Here is a 21459-nt window from a genome sequence, read left to right on the forward strand (position 1 = left end):
ATTCCTGAGCAGGCAGCCAGCCTCCCCTCCCCCCACCTACCCCCAGCACCTCCCCCAACCCATCCCTGACGGAGGGGAGGGAGGAGAGAGAGAGGGGTGCTCCTGGGGAGGAGGGAGAAAGGAGGGGGTGCCCCATGGGGCAGGGGGGAGAAGAATGGATGTTATAGGAGACAACAAAGGATACTGGTTCCAGAGCCACAGAGCCTGCCTCACCTGACCTCAGCTGGGGGGAAAGAGTCACACTCACAGGTGAGCTCCTTTCCCAACCCCCACCCCCTCTCCTTCCCAGAGACCACAGCAGCCAATCCCACTCCTCAGACTGTGCTGCATTCGGCTCTATCTAGGACCCAGCAGCCCTGCTTCTACACTGTCTGGGCTGTCTGCAGAGTGGTGCCCTCAGGGAGAGTGAGGCCCTACGCGGCTGCCTATCCTGCCTATGCCTAGGGATGGCCCTGCTCGGCCCCTCCTCCACAAATCGTTCCAGCTCCTCAGCTCCTGCACTATGTCGGGAGGCTGGGTGTCTAACGCCGGGCAGTAGAGTCCCCTAGGCTGCAGGGTGCTCAGGAGTTAGCAATTGCAACCCAGAATCGAAGTCCCCTTTTTGTACCAAGCCGTTTGGCACTTCAGCGCATGCTGAGCTCACAGTAGAAAGTGGACTGGGGGCAGCCATAAGTCTGCCCTGTAGGCAGGTGTTACATGAGCTATTTGGCAGCATTAGTGTCTGCTGAACGGGACCAAGAATGGGAACAGCACAGTGGGGGGGGAGAGGGGGGTGCAGGTCAGGACAGAGGTGAGCTGGCAGAGCTCTGGGGAGTGGGAAGGACTGTGAACACTGGACTAGCAAGGCTGGTGGGTCAGCAAAGAGGCATTGGCAGGTCCGTGAGGGAAAGCTTGCCCAGCCCTTGGCTGCACTGTGCCTGGGTTCCCATGAGGCGATTAGCCCCTTGCTGTTGCATGCATTACATTCACCCACCTCATTTACACACAGCAAGAGTCAAAGAAAACAAACATCTCATTGTAAACCTCACAAGGAAATCGTGAGGTTTTCTTCTGCAAATGAAACTAGTGTGAGCTGACATGCTTCAGAGAAGCGTCATCACAGGAGCAGAAAGAGACCTGCCTGTTAATAAACAGATGGGGCAGGAAGGAAACGCCAAAGGGGTGTGTCAGGCTGGCACTGTATAGCAAGTAAAGATACTGCCATGGGGGCGACAGAGGGGGGGCTGATTGGCCGAGTAACTCTGTACACGCCATCCACGTTATACAACTGCAGAGTTGGATTAAAACTTCGCTGTGTTTACTTGCCAACAGATTCTCCAGCTGTGCGTTGTCAGCTCTCGCAGGGCGGACTGTGCTTCCCAGTACTGCTCTGCAAAGGCAAAGGTAAGCTGAGAACCTCTTTCTGTCTTTCTGAATGCTCTGTGCAGTGATTTGTTATACTGCAGCACAACAAAGACGTGACTTGCCTTAGGACTGGATACTCCAGGATCACAGCTCAGACCCAGCACCCTGCGGTGTTCACACTTGGGAGGAGTGTAGAGCAGCATTTCATCGCTTATTTCTCGTCCTATGGCTCAGGGACATGAATACAGTGGAATCATTCCTCGTCTAGAGGAACCATGTTTATCTCCAAACAACTGCACTCCCCACGGAGATTCTCCCACACTGGAGTTGCAGTCTGTGCAGTGTCACACAATGAAATAGTTCAGGGAGTGTCAGCCCATGCATGCTCACAGGGAGCCTTTCCAGCATCTTGGAAGAGGCTGAGGCGCTGGAAGAATTTCTCTCTCCTTGCTGGAGCAGAATGCTGTGTAAAGAAGTCTATCCTCTCTGTGATCCCTTCTTGTCTGGTTTCCAAGCTCCCTTGACCAGGATGGTCCCCAGGTCACTCTCAGGAGAGGTCTGGAGGGTCAAGGCATGGCTACCATCAGCTATAAACAGGAAGAAGTGTGTTTGCTTGTTTCCTTCATTTGCAGACTCCGGACAGCAAGTCAGTAAAGGGCTCCTATTCCAAGGTCGAGCTTTCTGAGGCCAGAAATTACTTAGTGCCCAAGTGAGGAGCAGAGGATTTGCCATGTTTCCTCTGTCTCTGCATCCTAAGATGTTAACCAATAAGGGTGCCTGGCTGGCTCCAGGGGCAGTACATGGGAGCTGCAATGCCTGTACTTAAGGGCCAACGTTGCCAAGTAAATATAAAAAACCTAGAGGCTTGATTATGTTTTTAGACACAATCCTGAGTAAGGGGCCGTGCAGAGCCCAGCTGCCCCCAGAGAAACATGGGGAGGTTTGTGGCTCAGCGAACCGATTGCTGCACAGGAGGATGGTCGTATTGCACATCCTGGCACATGCTGCTCCTGTGACACCCAGCTCCCTCCACAGGCTGATGCACAGGGAACACAATGTATCGGGGCGTTGACTCCTCCCCACCCCTTTGAGAGGACTTACACTCCATCCCTGGTGTGCATGGAGGAAGCAGCCTCTGTTCCCCATTGATTGTGACTGTCCCTGGTACTCACACAGGGTTTTGTAGGACATGTGACAGAGACCTTGGCCTCTCATACGCGCCTGTGGGCTGGGTCAAGCACCCCAGGCAAGAATGTGCTCTTCTGAGAGCAAAAGACAGTGGGCTGCTCTTTTTTCACTCTGGCACCAGTGAAGTAAGCTGTTTGAGCTGGGAGCCCCTCCCAAACCAACCACCACTTCAGGGAGCAGGGTCTGCTACCTTAGCCAGGCGTTTGTGGTAAGAGCCAAATGCAGACTGTAGCACAGTCTCAGCCACAGATTCCTTTTTGGGTCAAACACAAGTAACTGTGTCAAACCAGCGATGAACCAATGCAAGCAATGATAATAATATTCCTGTGACTCCCTGTATATCATCTGTGCATGTAGCTCTCCTCGCTTCCAGCAGCCTGCCCATATATGCTGAGGTGGTGGCCTGGACTGGAACTCCTAACACTAAGGCTAAGTCTACAATGCAAATAGCGTAGCTGAAGTCGGTGTATCTTAGGTCAATTTACCTGGCCGTGAGGACAGTGGCGAGTCGACTGCTGCCGCTCCCCCATCAACTCTGCTTCCACCTCTCACCGCAGTGGAGTTCCAGAGTCGAAGGCAGAGCGATCGAGGATTGATTTTATCTCATCTACACTAGACTCAATAAATCGATCCCCAACAGATCGATCACTACCCGCCGATCCAGCGGGTAGTGTAGACATACCCTAAGTCAGTCTGTGCCTCACCTCTCCATTCTTTCTGCTTCCTGGAGCCTCTAGACAGGAGACATTCCAGCTCCTTGCTGGCTTTCTCTGAGCTGACATTTCCAAGATACTTGCTGGAGTTTTCAGCTGGTGCTAGTGGCATGGGATAAAATGTCAGCTCCAAACACTTTACTCTTCTTAACCTGGGGCTGGGTCTGATGTTTGGCCTGATAGGCTGGGAGGATTAAATGGTTAAAGGGATCTGTCTGCTCAGAACAAGCAAAGTCACCTAAGGGATTTGTTACACAGGGTTACTAGCCTTAGCAGTACGTAGGCATTTAGACAAGGGGACTGTGACCACTTTGCCTGGAAAAGTCCAGGGCTGTGAGGAAAGTCTTCTAGGCAGATTTAGGCCAGAACAGGGCCCTATCCTAGGCTTCAGCACAAGTGAATGGCCCTAGCCTCTCCTCTCCATCCAGAGCACAGAGACAGAGTCTTCCTAACACTGGGGCTAAGCTGCTAATGCTTCACCTCCTGCCTAGAAGGCACAAGCAGGACAAGCAAGGGCTGTACTCATGCCCAGTGCTTACTGGAGGGGCAGGAGCTGTTACATTATTAGAAGCTGGTTTTGCTGAACCCTCCTTTTCCATCCATGAACCCACAGCCTGTGGCTATTAGTAAAAGATCCTTGATCTTTGCAGGGCATCAAAACCCAGGTGCAAATTTGGGGAGTTGGGCTAAGTTAAATGCACAGGAAGAAATGCATCACTCATGAAGGGCTGACTATAAAGTCTAGGGTGTGGTGGGAGCATAAGCCTTCTTAAAAGGTACGTCCCATGCAAATAGAACACTGTGGACCTGTTCCAACTGCTTTGCACCCTCTGCTCTCATCTCCACTTGTGCAAAGCGGCGTAAGACACAACTAATTCAGAAAGGTACCTTTTTACATTCATAGGGTGCTGCTGAAAATAATGACTCAGTCAAGAATCAGGCTTGGTGTCTCTGGAAAACCTCTCTACTGCTGGGAAAAAATCAGCATAATTAGATACATCTCTGACATCAGGCAGACCAAGGGTTAGTCTGATTTGTGGAGGGAACCAGAACTCAGAAGGTGAATGAAGGGCTGTGAGAAAATCAGCTGCACACCCCCACAGGCCTGCATTAGAGAATGAGTCTCTTTGAACCCTCCTGTAAATGTAAATACTGAATGCACTGAAAATATCCCCTGCACGCAGAGATGGAAACAGCTTCCACTGCGGAGCGAAGCCCCAGTTACAGTGACCAGACAGCAAATGTGAAAAAAAAAATCAGGACACAGGGTGTGGGTGTAATAGGAACCTATATAAGAAAAATACCCAAAAATCGGGACTGTCCCTATAAAATTGGGACATCTGGTCAACCTAGGCCTGGTCAGCACCACTCATGTCAGGCTCGTCCAGACAAAGCAGCACTACCGTCAGTCCTGCAGGGAACAAGGTACTCAGGGTATGTCTATACTACAGGATTATTCCAATTATACATAAACCGGTTTTGTAAAACAGATTGTATAAAGTCGAGTGCACGCGGCCACACAAAGCACAATAATTCGGAGGTGTGCATCCATGTACCGAGGCTAGCGTCGATTTCCGGAGCATTGCACTGTGGGTAGCTATCCCGTAGCTATCTCATAGTTCCCACAGTCTCCCCCGCCCATTGGAATTCTGGGTTGAGATCCCAGTGCATGATGGTGCAAAAACAGTGTCGCCGGTGATTCTAGGTAAATGTCGTCACTCATTCCTTCTTCTGTGAAAGCAACGGCAGACAATCATTTCACGCCCTTTTTCCCTGGATTGCCCTGGCAGACGCCATAGCATGGCAACCATGGAGCCCGTTTTGCCTTTTGTCACTGTCACCGTATGTGTACTGGATGCTGCTGACAGAGGCGGTACTGCAGTGCTACACAGCAGCATTCATTTGTCTTTGCAAGGTAGCAGTGACAGTTATCATCCCTATTGTACTGTCTGCCATGCCATTGTAAATTGGTGATGAGATGACGGTTATCAGTTGTTCTGTACCGTCTGCTGCTGTCATGGGTGCTCCTGGCTGGCCTTCGCTGAGGTCAGCCGGGGGTGCAAAGACAAAAATGGGAATGACTCCTCGGGTCATTCCCTCCTTTATGTTTCATCTAAAAATAGAGTCAGTCCTGCCTAGAATATGGGGCAAGTGTACTAGAGAACCAGAGAGCACAGCCGCTCTGTGTCAGATCCCACAGAAATGATGAGCTGCATACCATTCATGGGGAGTACCCCTGCAACAACCCCACCCGTTGCTTCCCTCCTCCCCCAGTCCTCCTGGGCTACCGTTGCAGTGTCCCCCCCATTTGTGTAATGAAGTAATAAAGAATACAGGAATAAGAAACACTGACTTTTTAGTGAGATAAAATGAGGGAGAGGCAGCCTCCCGCTGCTATGATAGTCCAGGCAGTACAGAATCTTTTCTTTAGACATGAAAGGGGGGAAGCTGATGGAGCTCAGCCCCTAGTTGCTATGATGAAGATGGTTACCAGCCGTTCTGTACCATCTGCCGGGAATGACCAGGAGTCATTCCTATTTTTACCCAGGCGCTCCCAGCCGACCTCACTGAGGCCAGCCAGGAGCACTCACAGGGTAATGAGGACGGCTATCAGTCATTTTGTACTGTACCATCTGCTACCAGATAGGAGAGGGGAGAGGATGCTGCTGTTCAGTGCCGCAGCACTGCATCTACCAGCAGCATGCAGTAGACATACGGTGACATTGAAAAAAGTCAAGAAACTATTTTTCTTCCCTTTTCTTTCATGGGATGGGAGAGTAAATTGACGAGATATACCCTGAACCACCCCGGACAATGTGTTTGACCCTACAGGCACTGGGAGCTCAGCCAAGAATGCAAATGCTTTTTGGAGACTGCGGGGACTATGGGATAGCTGGAGTCCTCAGTACCCCCTCCCTCCCTCCACGAGCATCTATTTGATTCTTTGGCTTTCCGTTATGCTTGTCACACAGCACTGTGCTGTGGCCTCTGTCTATCATAGCCTGGAGATTTTTTTCAAATGCTTACTCATTTCGTCTTCTGTAACGGAGCTGTGATAGAACAGATTTGTTTCTCCATACAGCGATCAGATCCAGTATGTCCAGTACGGTCCATGCTGGAGCTCTTTTTGGATTTGGGACTGCATCGCCACCCGTGCTGATCAGAACTCCATGCTGGGCAAACAGGAAATGAAATTCAAAAGTTCGTGGGGCTTTTCCTGTCTACCTGGCCAGTGCATCCGAGTTCAGATGGCTTTCCAGAGAGGTCACAATGGTGCACTGTGGGATACCACCCGGAGGCCAATACCATCGATTTGCGGCCACACTGACCCTAATCTGAAATGGCAATACCGATTTCAGGGCTACTCCTCTCGTCGGGAAGGAGTACAGAAATCAGTTTAAAGAGCCCTTTATATCGATATAAAGGGCCTCATTGTGTGGATGGGTGCAGGGTTAAATCGGTTTAATGCTGATAAATTCGGTTTAAACGCGTAGTGTAGACCAGGCCTCAGTTTCGCCTCTCTCTGATTTCTAGTGTGCTGACCAAACATACCAGCTATGATGCAGCACCTTTCCAGGCTCCTCAGAATCTGTATTCAGGGACAAGTGTCTAGGTGCTTAGCCTATTCGAATGATAGAAGGCAGCTGTCACATTCAGATCAGGAACTAGATTGTGGATGTTCCAGGGTTTGGGGTCAGGCCTATTTTTAAATAAATCTGGATCCCATTCCAACACCAAGGAAACCGACGCAGAACCACAGTATGCCTTCTTCCTGAAGATCACATTGTAGCTCCCCTTCACTCCCCTTCTTAAAGTCAGTCAAGTCCAAGTTCCCACACGCTAATGGCTCACAGGCTGATGCCACTAAGGCACCACAGTTTCACAGCCAACAGCACACAAGGGAGTGAGGTTGCCAGCCTTTGCCTGCCCTTACCCGAAGGAGAGGTGGTCCTTTCAGGGTGAGGTCAAACATGACTCAGCCCCACAGCTTTCAGGCATGTAGTCGAATGTCTTAGCCTTCTTAAAGGCTTTGGGTAAAATTGCAGGTGGGCCTGAGCTGCATGAGGTGCACTAAGGAGAGACGGTAAGTTGCTGTCAACCACCATTCCATCTCCTTGACGCTGGGATCAGCAGGGGCCAGACTCATTATCAGCCTGGTCAAGGGTGCAGTTTAGTGTAGAGCAAAGCACAGTGGCTCTTGCTTGCAGGTCAGCTAGACAAAAAGATGCTCGCCAGAGATCAGCTGTGTATGGCCAAAGCAGAAATATTACCCAGCATGACAAGCAGAGGATGCATTTGAGGGCATTGCTGGGACAGGCCTTATGTCAAGGGGGACAGGCCTTGACATAAGGCCTGTCCCAGCCATGCCCTCAAATGCATCCTCTGCTTGTCAAGGCCTGTTCCCATGGAGAGTTAAAAGCCATCAGCAAAAGGCCACCAGACATCAGAAAGAGCATCAGCTTTAGAAAGGAAAATTACTAAGGGCTGGTCTACACTAGAATTGCGACACCAGCTGTTCTGATGTAGCTGCACCACTGTAGCGCTGCTAGTGCAGATGCCCTATGCCAACCGGAGAGAGCTCTCCCCATGGCATAATTACTCCACCTCCCCATGCAGCGGTAACTATGGCAGTGGGAGAGCTTCTCCCACTAACGGAGCACTGTCCACACCGGTACTGAGGTCTGTGTAACATACGGTGGCCTGGGGGTGGTGGTTATACTGAAGTAAGCGCTAATGTGTACAAGCACTAAGGCTGCTTTCTAATCAGCTGCCAGATGGTCAGATTGCTACATCACACACACCTATTCATAGGAATCCCATTCTGATTCAGCAGGAATCATTAGACTGCCTGACCTTTATGTTATAGTTACACTATCAACTCTAAGAGCCACGTGTCTGCCTGATGGCTGACAAAGCAGTTCCCCAAGGGACTCTCCCCCACTTCCTCTGGCTGAGGAGGTGGGTGGGAGTGGGGGCTCTGCAGAGCCAGGATCCAGGGGCGAGGGGGGGCACCTGACCAGCTCTGAGGAGGACACCTGCTTTGTTTTATTATTTGTTTATGTGGATTTATGCGACCAGCTAAACAGGCAGCCTAACTGCTCAAATTACCCTCCTCTCCACAATTCATGGCACTCATCATGCTCCCTCATTTTCAAATGGCCAGCAAAAAAGAGAAGGCCTGTAGCATGCCTGGCAAGTCATCAGATTCAGGCTGATAGGTGGAGCTAATTCACAGATGCCTCCACAGTGCGTGCTCTGCAAATAGCCCCTGGTTACACCAGCAGGGGATCTGTTGATACCCACTGTACTAGCCACTGCAGCAGTTAAGAAGTTGGCAGATGATTACCTATGCAAGAAAGCAGGAGATCTGGGTTCTGTCACTCCCCTGTGAACTTGGTTGAGTTACTGAACCATTGCTTCGTTTTGTCTGTTTAGACTGCAAGCTCTGCGGGATAAGAACTGCCTCTTACCATATGTTTCTATAGCACCTAGCACAATAGAGACCTGATCTCAGTTGGGGACTCAAGATGCTCCCATGATATACAGACTGATTATGATAGTAAGGTCTAGGGAGAGAAAGTGGCAGCTATATTATGTTACGTATCATGTACTGTGCACTCAGACCCATCACTGGATTAATGCTCACCCACAGCCTGCAAGGAAGCAGAGCTAAGCACCCGCATCTGGCAGATGGAGAAACTAAGGCAGAGAACACTGATTTGTGCAAGGCAATCCAGGAAATCCATGGCAGAGTGTGACTACTCCTGAGGGCATTTTGAGCCAAAAAAACTAAAAATTCTGCACTGAAAAATTAAAAATTCTGCGCATAATATTTAAAAATTCTGCAAGTTTTATTTGTCAATAAATAAATGTGGAGACTCTAGCACGACAGTGGGAGCACAGGCCACTGGCTGCATAAAGGTGGGAGATCACCCTGCTGCCCTTCCCTCCCCCATGACACAGACTCAGTGGTGATGCTGCACCTAACCCTGACACAGCACAAGGGCTGGTCCTGCCCCAGAAATACCCTGGGGCCCTGCCCCTCTGTGCCAAGTGCACTGGGTGTGGAGAAGGCAGGCTCAACCAGGCAGGAGCCAAATGTGAAGGGACTCAGTGTGGGGAGGATCCAGATGTGGGGTGTGAGGCTTCCGTGTGGGACAATATGGGTGCTGGCTGCTCAGTGGGGGGTCTATGTGTGGGAAGATCTGGATGCACAGAGGCTCTTTGGGGGATTTCAGGTGCAGAGAAAATGGGACTCTACAGAGGCTTCCAGGTGAAGGTGGTTGGGGCTCAGCGGCGGGTTTGGGTGTGGGGTCTCAGCAGGAGAGTCTGGGTGCTGAGGGAGTGGGTCTTGGGGGTCTGGGTGCAGCTAGCTGGGGGTTAGTGGGGTGGGATCTGGATGTGGAGGCTCGGGGGGTGCAGGAGGATGGGGCTTATCAGGTGAGTGCAAGGAGATCAGTGGAGTGTTCTGGGTACAGAGGTGGGGGTCTGGAGGCAGGGGGGCTCCAGGTGCAGGGGTTGAGGTTCAGTGGGGTGGGGTTTGGGTATGGAGGGCTGGGGTGGGTGGGTGTACTGGATGAGGTTCAGCTGGAGGCAGGTATGGGAGGTCGAGATGGATGGGGGTTGGATGGATGGAGGAGCAGCTCCCCGTACAGTGACCCCTCCCCCTGTGGCAGAGGAGCAGTAGGGGAAGGAAGCAGGAGAGAATGCTGAGCTTCCTGCTGCCAGGGGAGGTTTTGGGGGGCGGGTCTGACGTAGTCCCAGTCACTCTTTGCACGAGAAGAGGAAGCCCCTTTCTCTTCTCCCTCCAGCTCAGCTGGGACTAGCTGCTGATTCCAGCACAGGGTAGGAGCCACCAGCTGGGGCATTCCCAGCCATGCGGTGACTTACCTCTCTGCCAATTGCTCCAGGTGATTGAAACAAAGCACCTGCATTGTGATGGAGGGGTGCATGACCACTTTTGCTGCTTCCCTTTGCCTCCCTGTCAGAAAGTCATTTTTCTGTGGGGAAGCAAAGGAATCTGTAGGGATGTAAATTCTGTGTACGCACAGTGGCACAAAATTTCCCCAGGAATAAGAATCTAGATCGATTTCAGGAGCTCCTGGCTGTTAGCCTGTGCCTTAGAAAGCAGAGTTATTGAAACACACCATACCCACTAAGGGACTGGCAGGCTGCCATGGCACCCCATTATACTGTCTCCCCTGGAGGCGGTGCTGTGGTTATGGAGGAGCCACAAAGGGAACTTGAAATGAAAAAAGGCTCTTTCTGCAGGTCCAGATTTCCATTACTCAGTCATCACCTATAACTGGGCCAGATTTTCAGATGAGCTCAGCACTAAACATGCACAGAACATGCTAAGGTCTTTGGACAATGTGGTTGCAGGTGCAGAGCCCTTCTGGAAATTCCAGCCCTAGTGTCTGTAGAATCTCAGTTTCCTTGTTCAGCATTGTTGTGGTTAAGAACACAAGAACAGCCATACTGGGTCAGACCGATGGCCCATCTAGCCCAGTATCCTGGCCAGGGGCCAATGCCAAGTGCTTCAGAGGGAATGAACAGAACATGGCAATTAGTGGGTGATCCACCCCCTGTCATACACTCCCAGCTTCTGGACATCAGAGGCTTAGGGCCACCCAGAGCCTGGGGATGCATCCCTGACCATCTTAGCTAATAGCCATTACATAAGAACATAAGAACGGTCGTACCGGATCAGACCAAAGGTCCATCTAGCCCAGTATCTGTCTACTGACAGTGGCCAATGCCAGGTGCCCCAGAGGGAGTGAACCTAACAGGCAATGATCAAGTGATCTCTCTCCTGCCATCCATCTCCATCCTCTGATGAACAGAGGCTAGGGACACCATTTTTACCCTTCCTGGCTAATAGCCATTTATGGACTTAGCCACCATGAATTTATCCAGTTCCTTTTAAACATTGTTATAGGCCTAGCCTTCACAGCCTCCTCAGGTAAGGAGTTCCACAAGTTGACTGTGCGCTGTATGAAGAAGAACTTCCTATTATTTGTTTTAAACCTGCTGCCTATTAATTTCATTTGGTGACCCCTAGTTCTTGTATTATGGGAATAAGTAAATAACTTTTCCTTATCCACTTTCTCCACATCACTCATGATTTTATATACGTCTATCATATGCCCCCTTAGTCTCCTCTTTTCCAAGCTGAAGAGGCCTAGCCTCTTTAATCTCTCCTCATATGGGACCCATTCCAAACCCCTAATCATTTTAGTTGCCCTTTTTTGAACCTTTTCTAGTGCTAGAATATCTTTTTTGAGGTGAGGAAACCACATCTGTACATAGCCTTCAAGATGTGGGCGTACCATGGATTTATATAAGGGCAATAATATATTCTCAGTCTTATTCTCTATCACCTTTTTAATGATTTCTAACATCTTGTTTGCTTTTTTGACCGCCTCTGCACACTGCATGGACATCTTCAGAGAACTATCCACGATGACGCCAAGATCTTTTTCCTGACTCGTTGTAGCTAAATTAGCCTCCATCATATTGTATGTATAGTTGGGGTTATTTTTTCCAATGTGCATTACTTTACATTTATCCACATTAAATTTCATTTGCCATTTTGTTGCCCAATCATTTAGTTTTGTGAGATCTTTTTGAAGTTCTTCAAAATCTCCTTTGGTCTTAACTATCTTGAGTAGTTTAGTATCATCTGCAAACTTTGCCACCTCACTGTTTATCCCTTTCTCCAGATCATTTATGAATAAATTGAATAGGATTGGTCCTAGGACTGACCCTTGGGGAACACCACTAGTTGCTCCTCTCCATTCTGAGAATTTACCATTAATTCCTACCCTTTGTTCCCTATCTTTCAGCCAGTTCTCAATCCATGAAAGGATCTTCCCTCTTATCCCATGAATACTTGATTTACGTAAGAGCTTTTGGTGAGGGACCTTGTCAAAGGCTTTCTGGAAATCTAAGTACACTATGTCCACTGGATCCCCCTTGTCCACATGTTTGTTGACCCCTTCAGAGAACTCTAATAGATTAGGAAGACACGATTTCCCTTTACAGAAACCATGTTGACTGTTGCTCAACAGTTTATGTTTTTCTATGTGTCTGACAATTTTATTCTTAACTATTGTTTCGACTAATTTGCCCGGTACTGACGTTAGACTTACCGGTCTGTAATTGCCAGGATCACCTCTAGAGCCCTTTTTAAATATTAGTGTTACATTAGCTAACTTCCAGTCATTGGGTACCGAAGCCGATTTAAAGGACAGGTTACAAACCTTAGTTAATATTTCCGCAACTTCACATTTGAGTTCTTTCAGAACTCTTGGGTGAAAGCCATCTGGTCCTGGTGACTTGTTAATGTTGAGTTTATCAATTAATTCCAAAACCTCCTCTAGTGACACTTCAATCTGTGACAGTTCCTCAGATTTGTCACCTACAAAAGCCGGCTCAGGTTTGGGAATCTCCCTAACATCCTCAGCCGTGAAGACTGAAGCGAAGAATCCATTTAGTTTCTCCGCAATGACTTTATCATCTTTAAGTGCTCCTTTTGTATTTCATCATCAAGGGGCCCCACTGGTTGTTTAGCAGACTTCTTGCTTCTGATGTACTTAAAAAACATTTTATTACCTTTGGAGTTTTTGGCTAGCCGTTCTTCAAACTCCTCTTTGGCTTTTCTTATTACACTCTTGCACTTAAGCTGGCAGTGTTTATGCTCCTTTCTATTTGCTTCACTAGGATTTGACTTCCACCTTTTAAAGGAAGTCTTTTTATCTCTCACTGCTTCTTTTACATGGTTGTTAAGCCACGGTGGCTCTTTTTTAGTTCTTTTACTGTGTTTCTTAATTTGGGGTATACATTGAAGTTGGGCCTCTAATATGGTGTCTTTAAAAAGCACCCATGCAGCTTGCAGGGATTTCACTTTAGTCACTGTACCTTTTAACTTTTGTTTAACTAACCTCCTCATTTTTGTATAGTTCCCTCTTTTGAAATTAAATGCCACAGTGTTGTGCTGTTGAGGTGTTCTTCCCCCCACAGGGATGTTGAATGTTATTGTATTATGGCCACTATTTCCAAGCGGTCCTGCTATAGTTACCTCTTGGACCAGCTCCTGCTCTCCACTCAGGATTAAATCTAGAGTTGCCTCTCCCCTTGTGGGTTCCCGTACCAGCTGCTCCATGAAGCAGTCATTTAAAGTATCGAGAAATTTTATCTCTGCATTTCATCCTGAAGTGAAATGTTCCCAGTCAATATGGGGATAATTGAAATCCCCCACTATTATTGGGTTCTTAATTTTGACAGCCTCTCTAATTTCCCTTAGCATTTCATCATCACTATTACTGTCCTGGTCAGGTGGTCGATAGATCCCTAATGTTATATTTTTATTAGAACATGAAATTTCTATCCATAGCAATTCGATGGAACATGTGGATTCACTTAAGATTTTTACTTCATTTGAATCTACATTTTCTTTCACATATAGTGCCGCTCCTCCCCCTGCACGACCTCTTCTGTCCTTCCGATATATTTTGTACCTTGGAATGATTGTGTCCCATTGATTGCTCTCAGTCCACCAGGTTTCTGTGATACCTATTATATCAATATCCTCCTTTATCACAAGGCACTCTAGTTCACCCATCTTATTATTTAGACTTCTAGCATTTGTGTACAAGCACTTTAAAAACTTGTCCTTGTTTATTTGTCTGCCCTTTTCTGATGTGCCAGATTCTTTTTTATGTGACTGTTTATCATCTGATCCAGCCCTTACATTATCCTCTTCCTTCCTCTGTTCCTGACTATAACCTGGAGATTCTCTGTCATCAGACTCTCCCCTAAGAGAAGTCTGTGTCCGATCCACATGCTCCTCTACAGCAGTTGGCTTCCCCCCATCTCCTAGTTTAAAAACTGCTCTACAACCTTTTTAATGTTTAGTGCCTGCAGTCTGGTTCCACTTTGGTTTAGGTGGAGCCCATCTCTCCTGTACAGGCTCCTCCCATCCCAAAAGTTTCCCCAGTTCCTAATTAACGTAAAGCCCTCCTCTCTACACCATCCTCTCATCCACACATTGAGACTCTGAAGCTCTGCCTGCCTACCTGGCCCTACGCATGGAACTGGGAGCATTTCTGAGAATGCCACCATAGAGGTCCTGGATTTCAGTCTCTTCCCTAGCAGCCTAAATTTGGCTTCCAGGACATCTCTCCTACCCTTCCCTATGTCGTTGGTACCTACATGTACCATGACCACCAGCTCCTCCCCAGCACTACATACAAGTCTGTCTAGATGCCTCGAGAGATCCGCAACCTTTGCACCAGGCAGGCAAGTCACCATACAGTTCTCCCAGTCATCACAAACCCAGCTATCTACGTTTCTAATGATCGAATCTCCCATTACTAAAAGCTGCCGTTTCCTAGCAACTGGAGTTCTCTCCCCCGGAGAGGTAACCTCAGTGCGAGAGGCAACCCCAGCACCATCTGGAAGGAGGGTCCCAACTATGGGAAGGTTTCTCTCTGCTCCCATTGACTGCTCTGCTTCCCTGGGCCTTTCTTCCTCCTCAACAGCACAGAGGCTGTCTGAGCGGAGGTGGGACAATTCTACAGTGTCCCGGAAAGCCTCATCAGCATACCTCTCTGCCTCTCTTAGCTCCTCCAGTTCCGCCACCCTGGCCTCCAAAGCCCGTACGTGGTCTCTGAGGGCCAGGAGCTCCTTGCACCGACTGCACACATACGCCACCCGCCCACAAGGCAGGTAATCATACATGCTACACTCAGTGCAATGAACTGGATAGCCCCCACTCTGCTGCTGGGCTTCTGCCTGCATTGTCTCCTAGTTAATGAAAGGGTGGTTTAAAGAAAGGGGTTTTGGAATATGGTTTGGAGTATAGGTTTTAAGGGGACTACAGGGGAACAGGTAGGACCAACAAGGGACCCCGGCTCTCGTCCCACTCCCCTTCCAAACTCCCTTGCGAAACTCCCTGTTAGCAGCCCCTGGTCACTTGTGCACAGCTTTATAAAGCCCTGGCCTGAGTGAATGCCCACCCACTGATTAAGGCTCAGCCAATTACCAGAGGCTTCGAGCTTTCAAACCTTCCTTTGAAGCTCACAGCCTCCAACTGCCAGCCACAGCACACGGTCCTTCAAATAACCAACCAACCAAACAAACAGACTGACAAACACAAGCTCAGCACACAGCACACAGCAAGTACCACTGATGGACCTATTCTCCATGAACTTATCTCATTCTGTTTTGAACCCTGTTATAGTCTTAGCCTTTACAGCATCCTCTGGCAATGAGCTCCACATGTTGACTGTGCATTGTCTGAAGAAGTACTTCCTTTTGTTTGTTTTAAACCTTCTGCCTATTCATTTCATTAGGTGAGCCCGAGTTCTTGTGTTATGTGAAAGTGTAAATAACCCTTCATTATTCACTTTCTCCACACCAGTCAGGATTTTATAGACCTCTATCCAGAGGTGAAAGTAAGCTGTTACGCCCCGGTTCAGCATACCGGCAAGAGCCAGTGCACTGTACCGGGGTGGCCTGGCTTCCCCAGAAGGCAATTTAAAGGGCCTGGGGCTCCCAGCAGTGGCTGGAGCCCCAGGGGCTTTAAATTGCTGCCAGAGGCCTGCTGCTGGAGCCCTGGGGTAGCAGTGGAACTCCAGGGGTTATTTAAAGGGCCAGGGCTCCCGCTGCCTTTACTGCCCTGGGTCCTTTAAATAACCCCTGGAGCCCCTCCACCACTGCCCCAGGGCTCTGGGGGCTATTTAAAGAGTTGGGGCAGCAGAAGCAGGGGAGTTCTGGGCCCTTTAAATAACCCCCAGAACCCTGGAGTAGCGGCAGGGCTCCGGGGGCTACTTAAAGGGCCTGGGGCTCCACTGCCTCTGTGGCCCCGGCCCTTTAAACCACTGCCGGATCCTCTGACTGCTGCTGCTACCCTAGGGCCCGGCAGGCTCCAGCAGCTATTTAAAGGGCTGGGACTATAGTGGCAGCCAAGCCCTGGGCCCTTTAAACTGCTGCCGGAGCCCCCAGCTGCCACTGCTACTCCAGTGGGGGAGGGAGAGGGCACTGACTCCCATCTCCACCCTTTCTGCCCGAGGCCCCACCCCTTCAGGGGGCCAGAGCCTGCCCTAACCCAGTCTCGTACTGGTAAGTCCCTATTTCTACTTTCACCCCTACATCTATCATATTCCCGCTTAGTCATCTCTTTTCCAAGGTGAACAGTCCCAGTCTCCTATGGAAGCTGTTCCATACCCCTCGTCATTTTTGTTGTCCTTCTCTGGTTTGACACTGACAGTAACATACAGTGAGGCTTATATTAGCAGGATCTATGAGGACACTATTCAATTTACCCCAGAATGCAAGAGAGGCATGTTTAGCGTCCTAGCTCACTGCATGCAATCTTGTGTCCTAGTGCAGTGCTTCCCAACCTTTTTTGTCTAGTGGGCTCCAGACGATAAGCTGCCGAGGACCAGGGCCGGTGGACGAGCATCCACCGAAATACCGCCGAGAAGTGGCAATGTCAATAGAGGTCGCCACTGAAATACCAACGAAAATCATCGGCGTTTCGGCAGCGATGCCTCTGGATGACGCTGCTTCGCGGTGGCATTTCAGCAGATGCTTGTCCGTTGGCCAGTACGTGGGCGCACATAGGTGCCCTGGCAGGCACCACCGCACCCACGGCCACCACGTTGGGGACCACTGCTCTAGTGGGTGATCCTAAAGCAGTGAGGCCTCTTTGGTTAGCTTAAGTAGGAGGGGGGTTGATTTATGAGCTGGAAGTCTCTGCTTTGATTCCATACTGCTGACTGTATCCATCTAGAAGCAGATCTGCTGGTTACACAGGGGTGGTGCTTGCTAGTGCACATAACGTAACTTCTGTGTGTGTCAAATGCACATTTCCTGCTCTAGGCGTCTTGGCTACTGGTGCCCAGGTTCTTCTATGTGAATGGTGGGTGGGAAGCAGGCTCTCCCTGTGCGTCTCTTTCACTGCTAGAGCTTGTGACTCTTGGCTTGCTGAGTTCCTGTTTGCAGAGGATTAGTAACTCTGGCAGCTGCCCCATCTCCTTTGTTGCAAATGGAGGTGGGTTGTTCTGTTCGTTTCGGGTCATTATTCTCTTTGCACGTGACAGAGAAAAAAACGAAAAGCAGAAATGACATGCAGGGAAAGAGCTCTTTAACCCAGAGGCGGATGCAAGCTCCCGCTTCAATGGGTGCACAATATACCAAGGAGTGGGGGGCTCAGTAGGTGGATGTTGGGTCAGAGAGTGCCCAGGCCAGTGGGGTCACTGACCTCCCCACAAGTATGGGGGGGAGTCTGTACCCTGTGTGTGGCTAGGGGGCTGCTTCCTGTTCCACCTTTTCCTGAGCTCTGGCCCACTGCCAGTGAAAGCGTTATTCCCAACCCCACTCCTACCTCCAGGCTCCTGGCTTGATAGGTCCCCTTGGACCCAGCACAACGATGTCAACAGCAGCAACAGTGGGATCTGGGCACGGCCAGGGCAGGCTTGTCGCTCACCGCACTAGCGTGGCAAGCACCAAACATGAATGGCACTGCAACCTCATGCACTAGGTCGCCACATCACTCACTCACCTTTGGCTCAGCAGCCCCTCTGTCATGAGGGATGGCTGTGTCAAACCTGCATGGTGCTGGGACCCCATGCACCACACTGCATACCACTCACTGCCAGGCCAAACCTAAATGGTGCTGTGTGTTCTGATGGTGCGAGCCTCCCTAGAGCCAGCAGTGCTTTCAGCTGGTATCGCTGTGGGTTGTGAGGCCAGCACTGTATGCAGGCCTACCAGTGGGTGCAGTATGGGTTATTGGCTGGGATTCTGTCTCTGCACCACTGACCAGTATCATCAGAGTTCAGCACATGCCTAGGGCCACATATAGGTTGCTGTTGTCTACAATCTGCCTCCTTTCCCTGACCATATCCAGGACAGGCTTCCTCGCCATTTCTTTGCTGAGCACTACTTGAACCTGCAGCCAGAGTGAGTGACTGATGTTAGTCATTCCTATCAGACAGATGCAAATCTTTGGCTGAAGCAACACCACCGAAGGTCCTACCTATCTGCACTAGACAGGGTCAGGAAATTCATTACATTCTCATTGCCTCCATTTCTCATTGCCTGTTTGTGGCTGCTGCAGTCACACCATGCTAGGCTCCAGCTCTGCAATGTCTTCCGTTAGTTTATCCCGCCATACTGTTACTGCTGTACCCCTCATGGGGAAGAGGAGACAGGAGCGAGTTATAATGAAGATGAAGTGGATTTGTCATTGAGGCTGCTGGACACAGACAGAGCCCATGGGTCGCTCATTCTTGGATTAAATAAATTCACTTGCAGATGGTTAATGTTATCATACCAGGTATCTTAAATCCTGGTTTGGATTTCTAAGCAGGGAAGGGATTTCTCATTCTGTTATGGGAACATTTAGTCTGAGCTTGGCTGGCTTATTCCAGTGGTTCCCAAACGTTTTACTCCGGCTTCCCACCGACTGCATTGTCTGTTTGAAAGACCTACCGTTCCATATTGTAATAAAGCTGCCCATGACCTGAGGACCTCCCTACAACCAGAGGTTGCCCTGCAGCACCTAGCCTCTGGTTCCCACTTTTCAGGGTCTTCTTAACCAGACTCCACACAGACTTGCCTTGTCCATTCACCACCCCTTCTCAGGGGTCACTTAAATAAATAAAGCTCCAAAAGAAAATTCAAATTTCTACAACACAGTCCCTATGTCTTATCCTCCCAAGCTTTTCCTGCCTGTAGTCTCAGGAGGGAAAGCCCACAGCCCAGGTCTTTCTGCTGGAGCCTGCTCACTCCCAGTAGTCTCCAATTCAGCTGGCTTTCCTGCTCTGAACCTTGAGTCTCTAGTTCTGACTTCCAAACCGCCTGCAGGGAACTTCCCATGACATACTGCCCTACTGTCCAGCCCTTTTATAGGGAATGACCTGCTGAACCCAGGTGTGCCTCCTTAGGAATCAGATTTGGCTAGCCCCAGGCCTCCAGCCCCTATGGACAAGCCCCCTTGTTACATGTGCAAACACAGAGATATAAGTTACTGTTGCTTGCTAGGAGCTGTCCTACCAGTCTGTGGAGTGCCCTGTAAATGGGGGTGCCATCCAGACCCCTGCTCCCCCCTTCTCAGCCCTCCAGCCCTTCTCCTCCAATGATGATGATTTGGTCCCCAAACCCTCTTGCTCTTGCTCTCCCAGCCATGCTCTTCCTGCAGTCCCAACTGGCACCTCTCACCAGACTGTCTGCTTGTTGGCTCTGGCCACTTCCTCTGTGCTGCTGCTGCTGCCTCAGACCCATGGACATGCTACATTTCTCTCTGGAAAATCTCAAGCTGATATTTGGGTTGTTGCCTGCCATGTGTCCCACATTTTAAAGAGTGATTTCCACTTCATGGTGTTCTCTCTCATAGAGTCTCAGGGATGGAAGGGACCTTAGGAGATCATCTAGTCCAACCCCCTGCTCAAAGGGGGAACCAATCCACAGACAGATTTTTGCTCCAGATCCCTAAATTCGCCCCTTAAGGACTGAGCTCACAACCCTGGATTTGGCAGGCCAATGTTCAGACCACTGAGCTATCCACTCCCTTGTACTGGACATTATGCGAATCAAACAAAACCAAGAATATTTCTGATTTACATTACATTGGTAACTTGCATGGAGTTACATTGGATAACAAATGACAATGACAAATAGATTGATAGATTTCAAGGCCAGAAGGGACCATTGTGATCATCTAACCTGGCCTCATGAATAACACAGGCCAGAAACCAGCCCCAAAATAATTCCTTTTGATCTAGAACATGTCTTTTTAAAAAATCCAATCTTGAAATATTATCAACGTGAAAGGGATGCACAGATGAAATAAACACATCTGTCATAGGGTCCAAGCCACTTACTTCTGAAAAGTGTTCCAAATTCAGATGAGTGCTGCTAGCTTCATCTCTCTGGATTGTGTTTAGAATCACACAGTAGCCAAAGAGCTGCCTCTAGGCTTCTAGCTGCTTGGGTTCCTATACGTGGCTTATTCCAGCAGGTATACAAAGCCGTGTACATTTATGAAAAGCAGCTCAGCTGACTTCAGTGGGACCAGGATTTCAGCCCAGCTGAGTAAATGAACCCTGGGGCTGAAACCTCTCCATATCTGGGAAGCCAGAGCCTTTTGATGTCTCAACGTATTCCAGCACATGTGCCTTGGACATACTGCATAGCTGTCCTAATGTGCCATTTTGAATGGAGTCGGCCCCACTTTAAGGACTGTTATGCATGTGTGAATATGAGCTTACAGAGGAGCCTGACTGACATCACCAGTTTGTTTCATACAGCCCATTGCAAGGCTATAACTTTCATGCACTACTAATGGAGCCAGCTTCGAAGCAGTACCTGCAAGATGAACAGATCTGCATCACCTTAACCGTCCCCATAGTTATCCATCCCCATCACCCTATATTCCCCGGCTCTTTTCCCCCATTTCTGTCACTCATGCTCCATTATTTCCCTTCTCCTCCCCCCACCCTTTTTATCTTGGAACTTTCAGCCCCCACACACTAATTGGGATGAAGTGTTTTCCTGACTTTGATTAAAATATAGAAGTGGGCACTTTCTGATGTCCCAGCTGAGCTACATCCTGAAATTGTGGGTCAGTGGATGACCAGAATTGATCAAAGCACTCAAGCCAAAGGAGAGAACAGCAGAGTATTGCTGTGTGCACCAAACAGAATCCTGGCATGGCGAAGTGGTGGCAATAAAGATTGGTTACCTTGAGTTAGCATCGACTCCCTTACCCTGGCATACCTGACTGTCTGCCTTTGCCTGGTCAGATCCTGCTGTGAAAATGTTTAGAAAGTATGAAAAACACCTCCTCACCTGAATGAGGAACAGCACGATTAGCCAATAGTCTTTGTTTGTCTTGTTGCAATCTACAGTATATTTAAGACTCATTCCTGGCTGAGTCGTGCTATGAAACCTGCAAGCCTGCCAAGAGCAACACCATAATCCTGTTTATAAAAAAGTAACCTATTCCAGTGTCTTGTAAGGTGTACAGCTGGGTGTGGTGTCAAGCAGCCTACGATGTCACCACACAGGCAATAGTTTAGAGTTCATGACACTAAGCAACCCTGAGTATGTCTCTGCCAACTTCCCCATCATTCTGCTCTCCAGGCCTCCTTTACATCTTGTAATTTATCTTAATAACATCCTGTCTCACAGACATGCCTACTCA

The 21459-nt window shown here is 49.2% G+C and overlaps 1 protein-coding gene across 2 annotated transcripts in view; it reads left to right on the top strand.

Annotated features, from left to right (window-relative positions):
- Positions 1-211: 211 nt before the first annotated feature.
- Positions 212-21459, top strand: part of LOC115636121 (ectonucleoside triphosphate diphosphohydrolase 8-like) — an 87242-nt gene continuing 65994 nt past the window's right edge. Inside the window, exons 1-2 of one of the 2 annotated variants that reach the window (XM_030535843.1) lie at positions 212-249; positions 1312-1383. The gene's annotated coding sequence lies outside the window, so the exon portion shown is untranslated. Of the gene's footprint in view, positions 250-1228; positions 1384-21459 lie in introns of those variants that run through there. The other variant, XM_030535844.1, reaches the window with a different exon arrangement.

Source organism: Gopherus evgoodei, chromosome 16 (genome assembly GCF_007399415.2).
Source record: "Gopherus evgoodei ecotype Sinaloan lineage chromosome 16, rGopEvg1_v1.p, whole genome shotgun sequence".
Classification (NCBI taxonomy): Eukaryota; Metazoa; Chordata; order Testudines; family Testudinidae; genus Gopherus; species Gopherus evgoodei.